Below are 17,925 nucleotides of genomic sequence, written 5' to 3'. Positions count from 1 at the left end.
CAATAGTCTTCATCATAAAAGAGCCAGCACAAGAAGTATCGAGTATGTAGCGATTGTTTTCAAAAAGTCGAGCATAAAAACTTTGCATAATTATTTCTCTCTGGAGCTCATGATTGGGGCATGAATATAACATTGATTTAAGCCTCCCCCAAGCTTGAGCGATGCTTTCTCCTTCGTGAGGCCAGAAATTATATATATAATTGCGATCACGATGAACAAGATGCATAGGGTAATACTTTTGATGAAATTCCAGCTTCAATCTTTTATAGTCCCATGATCTCATGTCATCACATTGCCTATACCATACCAATGCGTCTTCCTTCAAAGATAAATGGAAGACCTTCTTCTTAGAAACATCATTGGGTATACCTGCAAGCTTAAATAATTCACAAACTTCATCCACATATATTAAGTACTCATCAGGATGCTTTGGTCCATCTCATGTAAAAGGATTAGCTAGCAGTTTTTCCATCATAGCCATAGGAAATTCAAAAGGAGTTTCATTTTCAATAGGTTCAGTAGGTTGAGGAGCAACTCTTTGATCTACTGGAAAAGGTGAAGATACCCCGAACAAGCCCCTCGGAGAATTACTTTCCACAGTAACAAGTGACAGTAAATTGTAACGAGCAACAAGTAACCCAATGAGGAGCAGAAGGAAATGATAAGCGGTTTTCAGCAAGGTATTCTCTGCAAGTACTGAAATAAGTGGTAACAGATAGTTGTGTGATAGGATAAATTGTAACGAGCAACAAGTAACAAAAGTAAACAAAGTGCAGCAAGGTGGCCCAATCCTTTTGTAGCAAAAGACAAGCCGGAACAAACTCTTATAATAGGAAAAGCGCTCCCGAGGACACATGGGAATATCGTCAAGCTAGTTTTCATCACGTTCATATGATTCACATTCGATACTTTGATAATTTGATATGTGGGTGGACCGGTGCTTGGGTTCTGTTCTTACTTGAACAAGCATCCCACTTATGATTAACCTCTATTGCAAGCATCCGCAACTACAAAAAAAGTATTAAGGTAAACCTAACCATAGCATGAAACGGATCCAGATCAGCCCCTTAGGAAGCAACGCAAAAACTAGGGTTTAAGCTTCTGTCACTCTAGCAACCCATCATCTACTTATTACTTCCCAATGCCTTCCTCTAGGTCCAAATAATGGTGAAGTGTTATGTAGGCGACGTTCGCATAACACCACTAGAGGCTAGACAACATACATCTTATCAAAATATCAAATGAATACGAAATTCACATGACTACTCATAGCAAGACTTCTCCCTTGTCCTCAGGAACGAACGTAATTACTCACGAAGCATATTAATGTTCATAATCAGAGGGGTAATAATATGCATATAGGATCTGAACATATGATCTTCCACCAATTAAACCAACTAGCATCAACTACAAGGAGTAATCAACACTACTAGCAACCTACTAGCACCAATCCCGTACTTTGAGACAAGAATTGGATACAAGAGATGAACTAGGGTTTGGAGATGAGATGGTGCTGGTGAAGATGTTGATGGAGATTGCCCTCTCCCGATGAGAGGAGCGTTGGTGATGACGATGGTGATGATTTCCCCCTCCGGGAGGGAAGTTTCCCCGGCAAAACAGCTCTGCCGGAGCTCTAGATTGGATCCGCCAAGGTTCTGCCTCGTGGAGGCGGAGTCTCGTCCTGAAAAGTTCCTTCTTATTTTTTTCTCATCGAAACACCTCATATAGGAGAAGATGGGCATCGGAGAGCCACCAGGGGGCCCATGAGGTAGGGGCGCGCCCTAGGGGGGGCGCCCCCACCCTCATGAGAAGGGTGTGGGCCCCCTGGCCTTCATCTTTGGCGTCGATTTTTCTTTATTTCTTTTAAGACGTTCTTTGAAGTTTCAGGACTTTTGGAGTTGCGCAGAACATGTCTCTAATATTTGCTCCTTTTCCAGACCAGAATTCCAGCTGCTGGCATTCTCCCTCCTTATGTAAACCTTGTAAAATAAGAGAGAATAGCCATAAGTATTGTGATATAAAGTGAAATAACAGTCCATAATGCAATAAATATCGATATAAAAGCATGATGCAAAATGCACGTATCATCCATCATGTGACAGTTATAACCTAGGGCGACACGGCACTAGCTCCAGTTCATCGATATAATGTAGGCATGTATTCCGTAAATAGTCATACGTGCTTTATCAAAAGAACGTGCATGACATCTTTTGACCTAACCTCCCGTGGAAGCGGGGTCCATATTGAAAAGTAAGGGATATTAAGGCCTCCTTTTAATAAAGAACCAGAACAAGGCATTAACACATAGTAAATACATGAACTCCTCAAACTACGGTCACCACCAGGAGTGGGCCCGGTTGTTTTCACTCCGGGGTTGCCGGATCATAACACGTAGTAGGTAACTATAACTTGCATGATTGGATCTAGAACATGGATATAATGATGATAACATAAATGGTTCAGATCTGAAATCATGGCATCCGGGCCCAAAGTGTCAAGCATTAAGCATGGCAAAGTCATAGAAACATCAATCTAAGAGCATAGTGGGTACTAGGAATCAAGCCCTAACAAAACTTACTCGATTACATGATGAATCTCATCCAACTCCTCACCGACCAGCGAGCCTAAAAAGGAATTACTCACTCCCGGTGGGGAGCATCATGGAATTGGCGATGGAGAAGGGTTGCTGATGACGAAGAACGAAGATCCCCCTCTCCGGAGCCCCAAACGTACTCCAGATCTGCCCTCCCAAGGAAGAACAGGGCTTGGCGGCGGCTCTGTCTCGTGGATCGTTATAATTCTTTCTCCCTGATTTTTTTGTGGAAATGTGTGATTTTATAGTATCAGGGGGTCATCTGCGAGGCCACCAGGTGAGTACAACCCATCTAGGCGCGCCAGGAGAGGGGGCACGCCCTGGTGGGTTGTGCCCACCGAGGGGCCCCTCTCTGGTGGGTCTTGGCTTCAGTAATTCTTATTATTGATATCAAAAAATGCTCGCAAAGTTTCGTTCCATTCCGAGAACATTTATTTCTGCACAAAAACAACACCATGGTAGTTCTACTGAAAACAGCGTCAGTCCGGGGTTAGTTTCATTCAAATCATGCAAATTAGAGTCCAAAACAAGAGGAAAGTCATGAGAAAAAGTAGATACGTTGGAGACGTATCAACTCCCCCAAGCTTAAACCTTTGCTTGTCCTCAAGCAATTCAGTTGATAAACTGAAAGTGAGAAAGAAAAACCTTTATGAACTATTTTGCTCTTGTTTGCATAAATAAGCTTAAACAACACCCAGGTCTTCAGCCTACATTATAACTAGCCATGGCAACAATAACACTTAAAGATTATAATGATTCATATCAATGACATAATCAGCTAGCGAGCAATAATAAGATATCTCAAACGGCAACACATTGTGAAAACAACCATTATATAATATGACAATAGTGGTATCTCGCTCGCCCTTTCTGAGACAGCAAAACATAAATGCAGAGCACCTCCAAAGTTCAAGTAGCGACTAAACATTATAATTCATGGTAGAAAAGATCCAGTCATGATTAAGGATGGTAATTTTACCCATGGGTATGGGCACCCATGGATACCGTAACCACATGGGTAGGATATGGGCACAATTTTATACCCATGGGTAGTACCCATACCCTACCCGTCAAGTCATGGGTAGGGTATGGGTATAGCCTTTTACCCATGGATATACCCATACCCTACCCATTTATACTAACATGTGACTTTTACCCGTGATTCACAAGTGTACATATGTTAAAGTTGTGTCATGAGCTTATGAACCTATGTTAAAGTTGTCACCAATTGTCAATTTGAATTGATATAATTATCATGTACTCATCTAACTATTATTGAGTTGAGATCAATATTTTTTGTCAAATGTGCTATAGATGAATGTAAAATTGCGAATAACTTGTGTATTATTTGATCTACCCATTGGGTACCCAATGGGTATGGCTACTCGTCGGGTATGGTTACGGGTAAAGGTTCATACCCATGGGTACGGGTATGGGTAGAATTTTGTACCCATTGATTACACGGGTATGGTTATGGTATTGCTATACCTGCCCCATACCCTACCCATTGCCATCCTTAGTCATGATGCACCCAGCATTAGCTACACACAATGCATAAATTATGACAGTTGTGCTCTACTCAGTTTCCGGCGCTTGTTTTTAGAAGGTGATGACACAACATAAAAGTAAATAGAAAGTCCCTTCACAAAGGGAAGGAGTGATTTGCAGAGGTGCCAGAGCTCAGTTTTTAAAACAGAGATAAATGATATTTTGAGACATGCACCCTTCTTATTCACTTCACGACCATCAGTTATCAACATCTTCCATGCAAATCATGCTAGTGGCGGTTCCCAAGCGGTAAAAGTAAAGATTTTATCTCCATTGGGAGTTTTTGTTTGATTATTTAAGAGATGAACTATTTTTGTATTTTGCAGTTTGGGACTAGGCATCCCTACTACCGCCCATTTTCTCGTGCGATGGTGAGTGAATAAACACTCGACCTGAGAATAACCCTCTTAGCACGGAAGATATCGACCACCTCCTGTCGTTCCATGAACGATCCAGGCACACAAAATAGATAATTTTTTAGAAGTTTTTAGAGGTGGCACATGAAAATTCACTTAGGACGGCAGGGTAATACCGTATATAGGTAGGTATGGTGGACTCATCTGGAATAACTTTGGGTTCAAGGTTTTTGATGTACAAGAAGAGTTCCCACTTAGTACAGGTGAAGGCTAGCAGTTAAGATTGAGAAGCGGCCAGCTAGAGAGCAACAATGATCATAACCATGCATTATGCGTAAGTAACATTGGACACTAGCATGAGTAGGATATGAACACCATGAACATAAACATTATAGGGGCTATGTTGGTTTTGATTCAACTACATGCATGAACATGTACCAAGTCAAGCCACTTGAACATTAAGAGGAGGATACCATATCATCATACTGCATCACAATCATTTTTATGCTATGTTGATATCCAAGATAAATCATTATTAACTCCCAGCTACTTATGCATGGCATGAAAAACTATAATCTCTAATTGTCATTACAAACATGTTTAATCATAATGGGCTGAAGCATGTATACTAGGTTAAACATATTTACACAGACATGACAAGTCGAGTTCATACCAGTTTCTCTTTGCCACGGCCAGTTCATCGAATGTCGTCATTATTGCCTTTCACTTGCACGGCCGAATGATATGAAAATAATAATAATGCAAGAGTTCCATGGACTAAGCTAGAATCTGCAAACATTTTATTCAACGGGAGAAGACATGGTAAAATGTGCTCTTTACTAGTTCAACAATTATTCATATCAGAGCCACTCAACATTTTCATCGTGGTCTTCTCCTCGGTACAACTCGAATAAAAGAAAAGAAATTCAAAGAAACACGCTGAAATATTTTTGGAGTTTTTGGTTTTATAAAGCAAGCGAATAAGGGAAAAGCAAAAATGAGAAAAAACTATTTACACGGGAAAGCTCCCAACAAGCAAAAGAAGAACAAGGGAATCTTTTTGGATTTTCTTTTTAGTACTACCAAGCATGCATAGAAAGTAAACTAGCTACAACTAATTTTTTGGGTTTTCTAAAGTTTTAATGAACACACAAGAAGAAAGCAAGAAAATAAATCTAAGCATGGATGATACAATGAAAAAGTGTGAATATCGACAAATGGAATAAGTGGACATGAATGTAATGTCAGTGAGAGACATGTACTCCCCCAAGCTTAGGATTTTGGCCTAACTTGGTAGTAGATCAGTAGCCTGAAGGGTAGTAGGGATCCTGAGGAGCGCGCATCCACTGGTCCCACTACGGAGGTGCCTGGTGTGCTACCTCAGCAGCAGCCTGAGCGTGCCGGTAGGCGATGATGTCTGTAGGCATAATCCTATATCCGCCCCTGGCAACATAATCAAACAAAGTAGGAGCAGGCAATGGAATAACATCACGAGTCCTCACACTAAAAACTAGGTTATACGAAATAGGGATGTGAGGGGACTATATGTCAGTAAAATGGTGGTGATCCATAGTTGCCCGGTTTAGGTAAACTGTTGTAAGAGGGAAATCATGAGGGCGTATATCAACCTCGAAGTGAGTTGCCAAACGAGTGGCAAAAATCCCACCATGCACTTTGCCCTTGTATTTATTAAGATGCAGGCGACCAGCCACAATAGCTCCCAAGCTATAAGTGTTGTCACCCTCTAATGCATGACGTAAAAGAGCAAGGTCTGGTGAACTAAGTGCACCCACCTTTTCCCTAGCAAGCAAGCATTTGGTAATAAAATGTGCAAAGTAACGAACAGCGGGAAAATGTAAGCCAGCGGCAGTCATGGCTGACACTCCTCACTCATCACCCACTGTCAGAGTGCGATAAAAGGCCTCAAACTCGTCCGGCCTAGGCTCAGCCAAGCTCCCATCAGACGGGATCAAGCATATGTCACAAAACTCAGTAAGTGGTATCTGATGGTTTTCAGCATATAAATCAAAGCTCACTACAGGAGGATTATTTCTAGGCAAGAAAGTAAAGCTCTGAACAAAGATGTTTGTGAGGATTTTGTGCTGGTCACACTCATCTACGATGAAGTCGGTGAGGCCGGCATTAGCAATATATTACGTGAACTCCCTAAGAATTTCAGCCTCTTGCAGGAATGGGGTGTGCGGCCATTCGCACGGCCGTACCTCTCCGCCAACCTCCGAGGGTGGAGATCAGTGTTAGAAGACTCCCCAGTAACACCCTTGGAGTTCTTATTAGAGCCAAACTTCCTGAAGATATTCATGTCCGCGTACAATTTTTCCTATGAACAAAAATCTGAATTTTTAGTCCATAAAATTTTCTCAACAAAACTCTAAGATTGATAGCAACTACTCATAGGAGTACATAGAAGCCACATCAAGCATTTAAACAACTTAGAACACTAAGAATTCAACATGCAAGCACATCTACAGCAGCACCAAGAGTAGGTAATTATTCAAAGTATAAGACACTAAAAACTAATTGGACAAAAGGTGGAGTCACATACCAATCAACAATCTCCCGAAACAGTTTCGGAAACAGAGCTTCGAGCTAAGAGATCGAAATCCGCGGGTTTGAGCTCAAGAACATGGGAGAGAGAGCACTGGGGATTTTTTTTCTGGTGGTGAGTGATGATGTGGTATGAAGAGGTAAGTGAGGGGGCCACGTGGGGACCACAACCCACTAGGGCGCGCCTAGGGGTGCTGGCATGTCCAGGTGGGTTGTGCCCACCTGGTGCATTTCCCTCTGATTTTTATTGCACCAAAAATTCTCAAATATTCAGAAAAAAAGCGTGTAAAATTTTCAGGGCATTCTGAGAACTTTTATTTTTGGTCATTTTTTATTGCACGGGAAATTCAGAAAACAAACAAACCATGGCATTTTATTTTATTTAACTGATAAAAACAGAGAATAAAAAGTGTGGATAGAAAGTAGTGCTTACTAAATTCATCAACTTCATACCATTCAAAAAGGTCGATCAAGTCTTATTAACAACCACTTTCGATTAGCATGAAACCGAAGAACTTTCATAAATCACTACGTTACCTCAATGGGGATATGCATTTCCGCAACAAGAAGCATTTCATATTTCTTTTTGACAGTAGGTAGAGGTATTTTAAAGCTTCCAATAGTGATTGTCAGAGATTTTTCAATAACATTAATACCATTCACTTGGAATTGTTTCTTCGGAAAGTGCACCGTATGCTCATTGCCATTAATATGAAAAGTGACATTGCTTTTATTGCAATGAATAACAACCCCTGCAATATTCAAGAAGGGTCTACCAAGGATAATCGACATGTTGTCGTCCTCGGGCATAGCAAGTATAACAAAGTCAGTCAAAATAGTAACATTAGCAACAACAACGGGCACATCCTCACAGATACCGATAGGTATGGTAGTTGATTTGTCAGCCATTTGCAAAGATATTTCAGTAGGTGTGAGTTTATTCAAGTCAAGTCTTTTATATAAAGAGAAAGGCATAAAACTAACACCAGCTCCTAAATCACACAAAGCAGTTTTCACACAATTCTTTTTGATAGAGCAAGGTATAGTTGGTATTCCCGGATCTCCAAGTTTTTTAGGTACTCCATCTTTAAAAGTATAATTAGCAAGCATAGTGGAGATTTCAGCTTCCGGTATTTTTCTCTTGTTAGTGATGATGTCTTTCATATACTTTGCATAAGGAGGCATTTTCAAGATATCAGTCAAGCGAGTACGCAAAAAGACTGGCCTCAGCATTTCAGCAAAGCGTTCAAATTCTACATCATCATTCTTTTTAGTTGACTTGGGTGGAAAAGGCATAGGTTTTTGAACCCACGATTCTCTTTCTTTACCGTGTTTTCTAGCGACAAAGTCTCTTTTGTCATATCCTTTATATTTAGGTTGTGGGTTATCAAGATCAACAAGTGGTTCTATCTCAACATCATTATCTAGTTCTTTATCATTGGTTTGTTGAGAGTCTTCATGAACCTCATCATTATCTTTTTCATTATCATTAGGTGAGTGTTCATTACCAGCTTGATTTTCAGCATCAGAGATAGAAACTTCATTTTCATTGTCAGGAGGTTTTTCTATTTCAGGCTCACTAGAAGTGTGCAAAGTCCTATCATTTTTCTTTTTATTTTTCTTTTTCTTTCTAGAAGGACTAGGTGCACTAGTGTTAGCTCTTTGTGAATCTTGTTCAATTCTTTTAGGGTGCCCCACAGGATAAAGTGGTTCCTGAGTCATTTTGCCTCTTCTAGTTGCAAATCTAATAGCAAAGTCATGCATATTATGATTCATTTCATCAAGCAATTCTCTTTGTGATTTAGCAACTTGTTCTAATTGAATTCAAACCATAGAAGCATGCTTTCCAACACCTCTAACATCATTTGATATTCTAAATAACAAGTCACTCAAGCGAGCAATCATATCAGAATTATATTTCAATTATTTCATAACATTTGCATTGAGTGATCTTGTTTTCTAATGTAGTTTTCAAACTCATAAAGGCATTTACTAGGATGCATATTGTGAGGATTATCACTATCATTAAACTGCATAAGAGAATTTACCCTCTACCACCTTAGGCAATGGTGGTGTATTAAGCCCATGTATTTCTTCAATAGTAGGTAAATTTTTAACATCCTCAGCTTTAATACCTTTTTCCTTCATAGATTTCTTTGCCTCTTGCATATCTTCGGGACTGAGATATAATATACCCCTCTTCTTCGAAGTGGGTTTAGGTGGTGGTTCAGGAATAGTCCAATTATCATAATTTTTCAATACATTATTCAATAATTCTTCGGCTTGAGCAATAGTTCGTGCCCTGAAAACACAACCAGCACAACTATCTAGGAAGTACCTAGAAGCATTGGTTAGTCCATTATAGAAGATATTAAGTATTTCATTTTTCTTAAGAGGATGGTCAAGCAAAGCATTAAGTAACTGGCAAATCCTCCCCCAAGCTTGTGGGAGACTCTCTTCTTTATTTTGCACAAAGTTAAATATTTCCTGTAAGGCAGCTTGTTTCATATGAGCAGGAAAATATTTTTCAGAGAAGTAATATATCCTGGGGACTATGAACACAACCAGGAGCAAGAGTATTGTACCAAGCTTTAGCATCACCCTTTAATGAGAAAGGAAATAATTCGAGAATAAAGTAGTAGCGAGTTTTCTCATCATGAGTAAAAAGGGTGGCTATGTCATTCAACTTAGTAAGATGTGCCACAACAGTTTCAGTTTCATAACCATGGAAAGGATCAAATTCAACCAAAGTGATTAACTCTGGGTCGACAGAGCATTCATAATCCTTATCATCAATAAAGATAGGTGAAGTAGAAAACTTAGGATGACATTTCATTCTAGCTTTCAGAGGTTTTTGTTTATACTTGTGTAATAATTTCTCTAGGATCATCTCTATCATTGCAAGCAAGAATATCTCTAGTTGCTTCTTCACTCATAACATAACCTTCTAGTACCTTAGGCAATTCATATCTAGGAAGGCTAGTTCTAGCAGGTGTTTCGGGAGTTTCAGTTTCAAGCTCATCATCAGATTCAACAACATCATGTTGTATTACTTTAGCAATTTGTTAATCAAGAAATTCACCAAGTGGCACATCATCATTATCAAGCAAGGTACTAGCATCATCATAAGCATCATTCATAGTAGAAGTAGTATCATCAATAACTTGCGACATATCAGAATTAATAGCATGTGGTGGTGTTGCAAGTTTATTCATGACAGAAGGTGAATCTAAAGCAGAACTGGATGGCAGTTCCTTACCTCCCCTCGTCCTTGAGGGAATCTTAGTCTTTGGATACTTCAGATTCTTCATAGTGATAATATGATAATAATCCCAAGTGACTCAACAAATATAGCTATGCTCCCCGGCAATGGTGCTAGCAAAAGATCTTGATAACCCACAAGTATAGGGGATCACAACAGTTTTTGAGGGTAGAGTATTCGACCCAAATTTATAGATTCGACACGAGGGGAGCCAAAGAATATTTGAAGGTATTATTAGCTGAGTTGTCAATTCAACCACACCTGGAGATTAATTATCTGCAGCAAGTAATCAGTAGCAAAAGTAGTTTGATAGTTTTGATAATAGCGACAGCAACAACGGTAACAGTAATAGTGATAGCAGTAATTTTGTAGCAAGTGTAACAGTGATGATAGTAGTAACTTAGCAGAAACAATATAAGATAAATTTGTAGGCATTCGATCGGTGACTTGTTGGATGATATTCATCATGTGACAGTTATAGCCTAGGGTGACACGGCACTAGCTCCAGTTCATCGATATAATGTAGGCATGTATTCTGTAAATAGTCATATGTGCTTTATTAAAAGAACTCGCATGACATCTTTTGTCCTACCCTCCCGTGGCAGCGGGGTCCATATTGGAACTAAGGGATATTAAGGCCTCCTTTTAATAGAGAACCAGAAGAAAGCATTAACACATAGTTAATACATGAATGCCTCAAACTACGGTCATCACCGGGAGTGGGCCCGGTTGTTGTCACTCCGTGGTTGTCGGATCATAACACGTAGTAGGTGACTATAACTTGCAAGATCGGATCTAGAACATGGATATAATGATGATAACATAAACGGTTCAGATCTGAAATCATGGCACCCATGCCCAAAGTGTCAAGCATTAAGCATGGCAAAGTAATAGCAACATCAATCTAAGAACATAGTGGATACTAGGGATCAAGCCCTAACAAAACTAACTCGATTACATGATGAATCTCATCCAACTCCTCACCAACCAGTGAGGCTACGAAGGAATTACTCACTCCCGTGGGGAGCATCATGGAATTGGCGATGGAGAAGGGTTGGTGATGATGAAGAACGAAGACCCCCCCCCCTCTCCAAAGCCCCAAATGACTCCAGATCTGCCCTCCCGAGGAAGAACAAGGCTTGGCGGCGGCTCCGTCTCGTGGATCATGATAATTCTTTCTCCGTGATTTTTTGGAAATGTGTGATTTTATAGTATCAGGGGGTCATCTGTGGGGCTACCAGGTGGGTACAACCCACCTGGGGGCGCCGGGACAGGGGGCACGCCGTGGTGGGTTATGCCCACCCAAGGGCCCCTCTCTGGTGGGTCTTGGTCCAGTAATTCTTATTATTGATATAACAAATCCTCGCAAAGTTTCCTTCCATTCCGAGAACTTTTATTTCTACACAAAAACAACACCATGGTAGTTTTGCTGAAAACAACGTCAGTCCGGGGTTAGTTTCATTCAAATCATGTATATTAGAGTCCAAAACAAGAGGAAAAGCGTGAGAAAAAGTAGATACGTTGGAGACGTATCACCTCCCACTTATGATTAACCCCTCTCGCAAGCATCCGCAACTGCGAAAGAAGAATTAAGATAAATCTAACCATAGCATGAATCATGTGGATCCAAATCATCCCCTTATGAAGCAAGGCATAAACTAGGGTTTAAGCTTCTGTCACTCTAGCAACCCATCATCTACTTATTACTTCCCAATGCCTTCCCCTCGGCCCAAATCATGGTGAAGTGTCATGTAGACATCGTTCACATAACACCACTAGAGGAGAGATAACATACATCTCATCAAAATATCGAACGAATACCAAATTCACATGATTATTTATAACAAGACTTCTCGCATGTTCCCAGGAACGAACATAACTACTCAAAAAGCATATTCATGTTCGTAATTAGAGGAGTATTAATTATCATTAAGGATCTGAACATATGATCTTCCACCTAATAAACCAACTAGCATCAACTACAAGGAGTAATCAACACTACTAGCAACCCACAGGTACAAATCTGAGGTTTTGGGACAAAGATTGGATACAAGAGATAAACTAGGGTTTGAGAGGAGATGGTGCCGGTGAAGATGTTGATGGAGATTGAACCCCTCTCAATGAGGATCGTTGGTGATGACGATGATGATGATTTCCCCCTCCGGGAGGGAAATTTCCCCGACAGAACAGCTCCGCCGGAGCCCTAGATTGGCTCTGCCCAAGTTCCGCCTCGAGACGGCGGCGCTTCGTCCCGAAAGCTCCTTCTTCATTTTTTCTAGGTAAAAACCCTTCATATAGTAAAAGATGGGCATCGGAGGCCTTCCACGGGGCCCACAAGGCAGGGGGTACGCCCCCACCCTTGTGGTTAGCTGGTGGGTCCCCTCAGGTGCTTTCTTCGCCCAATATTTTTTATATATTCCAAAATAATTCCCCGTGAAGTTTCAGGACTTTTGGAGTTGTACAGAATATGTCTCTTAGATTTTCTCCTTTTCCAGTCTAGGATTCTAGCTGCCGGCATTCTCCCTCTTCATGTAATCCTTATAAAATAAGGGAGAAAAGGCATAAGTATTGTACCATAATGTGTAATAACAACCTATAATGCAATAAATATCAATATAAAAGCATGATGCAAAATGGATGTATCAGTATGCCTCAAGATAGTGTTTGTGGTGGACAACCCAGCTAGCAAATGCTTGACTGACCCATGCTTGTGTATACCAAGATCTTTCTTGGGAATTTCTTGTACATATTTCCATTGAGTTCTGGTCCATCTTGGGCTTCCCATAAACATCAACGTCATCTTCTTCTTCCTTTGGAGAACCAATGAGTGAAGCCCACTCTGAGATGGTTGACAGATACTTGGAACCCTCAGTCATCCATGCAATCCTCCCATCTGGATAGAAGTGTGCTATGGAGTAGAATTGCATGATCATCTCATCGTTCCACTTGGTGAGCTTCTCGCCAACAAACTTGTCAACACCTGCAAGCCTAAAGCTCTCATGAACGCAGGGGAGATAATCTTCATTGCCATCAATATATTTCCAGTCCACCCACTTCATGTCATTGACAATGGGCTTCTTATCAAGCAAAATTGTCTCATAAAAGTCTTGTTGTTCTCTAGTGTGGAAGCAGTAATCATAGACAGTCCTCCACTTGACAGAGTAGGGATCAACTTTCCTCCACTCTCTATGTCCCTTATCCTTCTTGAGCATCATGTTCTCTGCAACAGGATGTGCATTGTCATGATCTGGGATCTTGGGCTTGAGCTTCCTGAGCACTAGAGGCTCATCATCATCCTGAACTTCAGGCTGTGGGCCTTGTTTTTCTCAGCAGCTGGAATGTTTTTTGTAGACCTTTTATGTGAAGCAACCTTGGGCTTTGTTGGGGATATAACTATTAGGTATGACCCGCCCAGGAGGGGCCGCATCATCCCTATGAAGACTCAACACAATGAAGCCCAAGGTCACATGGCGATTCATAGATAGGCTTAGTAGAGGGCCCAGACCTGAAGGCGGCTTAAGGCCCATGATTGTAAACCGCCTGTTCTCAAATGCACCTGAACTAGGCATTTGAAGGGGCACCCTCTGAGAAAGAAACTCCTCAACCATCACAAGATAAAGAAGTGTGACGCTCTGTGTTTGACTCTATTGGTCATAGTTCCTTGCTGTTGCGGCCGGTGCTCGTTTGCGCGTGTGTGAACCACCAGATAATAAGGAAAGATGCCTCTCGGGGAATCTGAGAATGATTCGAGCCGTATGAAGGGAAACTCCCACGTACAGTTTGTTTTGGGGGGGGGGAAGGAGCCCGACAGGGTCCCCCCACTGACTTGGCCTAGGCCTAAGTGAAAGTGCAAAAGTGAAGTGGTGGGCCTACCCATCCCAACCTGGGGTATGCTGGGATTCGCGAAGAGCGGCACCATACGATGTTCATGACTAATAGGATCTTGACGTACTAGTAGGTACCAGAGGAGATCGCTATGATCATTACTGTATCCGTATCAAAGAGATGCGACAAAGTGTTCAGATCATTGTGCAATGTCCTAATGAAATTCCTAGTGGCATGATCAAAGCCGATGATTGTAAGCTATGTCCTCCATCACGATCTCGAATGAAACTATCCATGGAATCGTGCGCCGTGTGAAACGTAGATCATCGCCGTTCTTAACCGAGACTCAGGTTAAGCTCCGTCTCGGAACCGCCGTGGGGTTAGGAGTAAAGCATCCCGAGGTTGGCGCATCTCGTTGGGCGTGGAGAAGCATTGGGAACCCCAATATCTTTCTTCGGAGCAGTTTCTTTTCCCGTCCCCTCGCCCCGGCATAGCGCTTCGCTTCCGGTTCTTCGGAGGAATCAACTGACTTCTCCCTTCTTCATTGATCCGGGGGAAAGGGAACCGTCTACCAGTTGGGAAGCTAGACATCAAGGTTGTGGCTTGATGAGGATAACTAAGCTGACACGCCGGAGTTGGCTGCTGGCACAACAGGGTGGTGCCTTACCGCACCGCAGGCGCACGCGCGGTAGCGTTCGTGGTGGTGCTTCAGGATTCCAATGTACTGCGTCCAGGATCAGAACGAGCTTGCCGGCGGACCACTGCCGTCCCATTCTTTAGTGAGCTGGAGCGCTGCCATCTTATCCACGGAAAACGCGTCAAGCTATCGCTTCGGGTCGAAGCACTAAAAGAAAAGGACCGGGAAACGCGGCGGCATAGGAACCACGGGAACCCAGGAGGGAGAAAGACGATGTACGGGATACGGGATCCTCGCAGTAGGCTGGACCAAAATCCAGCCGAGAGAGGGCAGCCTTTAGAAGCAACAGGTTGGGAAACCAAGAGAAGGCTTCGCCTTTTCTTATCTTCTTCCCGGCACAAAAAGAGGGATTAGCATTATTGACCCCATGAGAAAGCACTAACACCTTCCTCATCGGGGCTCCGCGCACTGGGAAAAGGCTTCCGCGACAGGAAACCGGCTACTAGTTAGGAAGTGAACATAAGGTATCAAGAGGTCCCTCACAGTCAGGTGCAATGCAATTGCCCCCTATTAGTCAAGTACCCCTCTTCCTATTTAGTTTAGGGGTTAAGGCGAGAAATGGCTTGATGAACCCTTCCGTTCACCACGCACCGGCCCCATTCACTTGCAACTCGTAGAGGCTGTAAGTAAACAGTGCCCCACTAAATTCAAAGTGACGGTGGGGTTGAAAGACGAGAGTGCCTACCTCCGCGCCGAGAGTGCCCGCCCTTTCTGTCAAGTAGGCTACTTTTTCCGGAACGCAGTCCGGAATAAGCGTTCCTGTGTATATAGATATCTTCGATGCTGTCATTTCGACATGTCCGCTTCAACCCCTCTTTCGCCTCCCAAAAAGCAAAGTTGGCTTGACGAGCGCAGATGAGGAAGCGGGAGCAATAAAACCAAGAATCTCTTTCTTTTCTTTCCAAATACTTTATGAAGTTAAGGGGCAAAGAGAAGCGCTTTCGCTACTGAGAAAGCGAATGGTCAGCGCGAGGGTTCGACGACTTAGCCGAGCGTTAGCGACGCGTCATTCTCATAGCGAGGCGCTTCGAGTTAGCGAAGCGCTGTAGTAGCGTCGGAGACTATGTGCTATAATGCTGAACTAAGGACGTTCCGCCTTATCTATAGAAGCAGTCGACTGAGTTCTGAACGAATGGGATCCTTGGTGGGTAATGGCTCAATCTATAGATGGAAAGCCTTATGATGGGAAACTACCACGTTAGGTTTGGAGAGAGATGGGACCCGTTATAGTTTAGGGGGAGCAGATGCAAGCTTTTTCTTTCCATAGCCGGCCAAATGACTACCGGATCATCGGTCTACTCTACCTCAATTCACCATTTCGAACTTTATACAGAAGGTTTTTCCGTACCAGCTCCTTCTACCTATACCGCAGTTGAAGCACCTAAAGGTGAATTTGGTGTCTTTCTTGTCAGTAATGGGAGTAATCGTCCCTACCGTTGTAAAATAAGAGCACCTGGCTTTGCCCATTCACAAGGACTCGATTCTATGTCCAAACATCACATGCCAGCAGATGTAGTCACCATCATAGGTACTCAAGATATTGTGTTTGGAGAGGTAGATAGATAGGACGTAGTCTTGCTCGATCAGGACCCTAGCTTTATTGCGAGCCAAAACTGCCTGAAAGAAGCAAAATGGAAAAGGATGCAAAATGCAATGGGATTCCTGATCCAATAAGAAATCCCAATTCGGAGTTTGTTTGGATCAAATTCCTATGTTATACTATTCCATTCTCGATGATGAATCGATTTGATAGATCACATATTGTTATTCCAAATATTGATCCGATTCAGTATCATCAGAATGACAAAAGCTGACATAGTTACTAGTGGTTCGAGGAGAAATCCTTTCAATCATCAACGCCCTTTTCTACTAAAACTGCTATTCGTGATACCGGTCAAATCGACTATTCTCATCAACTTTGAGTCTCTTCCCTCTCGTATGACTGTCAAAGTGGAGTTCCTTCTCTATAAGAAGAGCTGGTCTAGAGTGTGATTCGGATCAAAACAAATGGATGAGCCTCGTTTTGCTGAAGCAAGTGTACGCTGCACTAAGGAGTCGAGTCGACTTATCCGAACTTTCCTACCAAGTTCGAGCTCTTGCTCGCTCTATTTCGTGAGCTGAGCTATTTATACCGATATATACTATTGAGTGAGATGGAGAAAGACAATGGTGGTATTCCATAGGGAGATCCTGTGTTGGATGATAAAGAGGGTTTGCCTTTCGAGAAAGGGGCTTGGCTATCTCCGTCTCCATGTTATAGGACGTATCAAATATATCTATCGATCTATACCATATGGTGAGCCAACTAACCCCCACTCCAATCCAATACTTGCTAGCGCAGGGAATCGATCATCTGTGGATGTTCAGCCAAAGACTCTAGCCCCGGATTCCGATAACTTCTACGATTCTCTCATTATTCAGTGTCCAGATGGAAGGGATGTTTGTTATTCACTTCGGTCAGAAGAGGAATTGACACTCAAGAGCACGCATTTTTTGTTTGCATTCCTATTTGAGAGTGCCCCTCCCTCCTATTTGGTTGGAAGTTTCCTGCTCAAGTTGAGAAAGCAAGGGCTGACCGGACTGCTGCTCACTCTTGCGCTTCAACGGCAGTATTGTCTCCATCTTTCGCCCACCCAGGGGTTAGGGTTATCTTTGGAAAGAATCTCTTGTATCAGCAGATACGAGAATCGGTCGTGCATATTATCATATAGAAATGTGAATCGAGATGCATCTGGATGAGAGTTTGGCTTTCTTTTGGCAAAAGCTGGATTGTTTTCAGCAAACTAGCAATCTGTGGAGATGGCTGATCTGTCCCACCTTGATTGATAGCGATATAGCCACTCTCATTTCAATGCGGCACATTGATACCATCATTCCAATCTTCTATCGTCCGTGCTAAATACCATGAAATTAAGTAGCTAAGGTCTAGTGGACCTATTTAAACAAGGATATGCTGATCCTTCTCTGTCGACTTTTCCACTATCAACCCCAAAAACCCAACTCTGCCTTACGTAAAGGAAATTAGTACGATTCACTTCTGGATTTGAAATCACTGCTTATACCAGGTATTGGGCATACA

General features: G+C 42.3%; 1 protein-coding gene across 1 annotated transcript in view; it reads left to right on the top strand.

Annotated features, from left to right (window-relative positions):
- Positions 1–17,544: 17,544 nt before the first annotated feature.
- Positions 17,545–17,925, top strand: part of LOC123127703 (30S ribosomal protein S7, chloroplastic) — a 2,374-nt gene continuing 1,993 nt past the window's right edge. The window contains exon 1 of the mRNA XM_044547497.1: positions 17,545–17,925. This exon is cut by the window's right edge and continues 1,993 nt beyond it. The gene's annotated coding sequence lies outside the window, so the exon portion shown is untranslated.

This window comes from Triticum aestivum, chromosome 6A (genome assembly GCF_018294505.1).
Source record: "Triticum aestivum cultivar Chinese Spring chromosome 6A, IWGSC CS RefSeq v2.1, whole genome shotgun sequence".
In the NCBI taxonomy this organism is placed as follows: domain Eukaryota; kingdom Viridiplantae; phylum Streptophyta; class Magnoliopsida; order Poales; family Poaceae; genus Triticum; species Triticum aestivum.
Note: the sequence above shows the minus strand (reverse complement) of the source record. Positions and strands in the feature narration are given on the sequence as shown.